Here is a 1,100-nt window from a genome sequence, read left to right as displayed (position 1 = left end):
TGTTAGACAGCTATCATACTGAATACATATTTACTGTGAATGTATGCAAAAATGTATGGCATATGGCTGTCTAACGTTGCAGAGTTCAGTGTAATTTGCTCACATTGGGTTCAACACGTCATAGAGCAACCAAGTAATTTAATTGGACGAGAGACATACTATGAGAGCTGGTCACAGGGATGCGTTCAAATTTAGTCAGTAATTTGAGGAACTGTCGAAATGGCGAACGCAGATAAAGTTGAGCTCGAAAATCCTCCAGCATCATTGAAGTCTCCGGTTTGGGAACATTTTGGTTTCGCAGTTACGTACAAGGATGACGGACAAAGACAGCAGGTGGACCGAACCAAAGCTGTTTGTTGTCATTGTTCAACTAAAATTGGTTACGCGGCTCGCAATACATCAAACTTGCACACTCATTTGAAAAGGCATCACCCGAACGTGAATATTGCCGGTATCAAAAGAAAAATGACTGAAGTGCAAACCCCACTAGCATTTAAGCCACTCGCAAAAAGTTCAGACCGAGCCAAAGCTATTACAAACGCCAAATATCCTTATGTTGCCATGTTAGCAAAGCGCTACCTGGCTGTATCTGCTACCTCTGTCCCTAGTGAGAGGTTGTTCTCCACAGCAGGAGACATTGTTAGTGCCAGCAGATCTGCCCTTTCGGCAAGCAATGTGGACAAGTTCATTTTTCTTTAAAAAAACATGAAAATACAATGACAAGCAAGTCATAATGTCAAACTGGCTGCTTAGGCACTAGTACAGTACAGTTCAAATACAGATTATTTCAGTTCATCGAAATGATGCACCTTAATGTTTATTTTATTATATTTTGTATTTATTTGAGTGAATATTCACAGTTTAATAATAATTAAAAACCCAAAACTAATAGTTTATGTTTTGTGATTACTAGTACAGTAAAGTTCAAATACAGATTATTTCAGTTCATCGAAATGCTGCACCTTAATGTTTATTTTATTATATTTTGTATTTATTTGAGTGAATACATTAAAATAATTATTAAAAAAACCCAAAAAATGTTTTATGTTTTGTGATAATTTGTTCTGCTGTACCGAAAACGTACCGAACCGAACCGTGAC

The 1,100-nt window shown here is 37.0% G+C and overlaps 1 protein-coding gene across 1 annotated transcript in view; it reads left to right on the top strand.

The window, feature by feature from the left end:
* The window catches only part of LOC104959998 (2-oxoglutarate dehydrogenase, mitochondrial-like), a 27,116-nt gene that overhangs the window by 9,290 nt on the left and 16,726 nt on the right, over positions 1-1,100 (top strand). The window lies entirely within an intron of this gene.

The sequence above is a fragment of the Notothenia coriiceps genome, unplaced genomic scaffold (assembly GCF_000735185.1).
Source record: "Notothenia coriiceps isolate Sejong01 unplaced genomic scaffold, NC01 NC01_scaffold00001292, whole genome shotgun sequence".
NCBI classification, from domain to species: Eukaryota; Metazoa; Chordata; class Actinopteri; order Perciformes; family Nototheniidae; genus Notothenia; species Notothenia coriiceps.
This window is presented reverse-complemented; position numbering and strand designations above follow the sequence as displayed.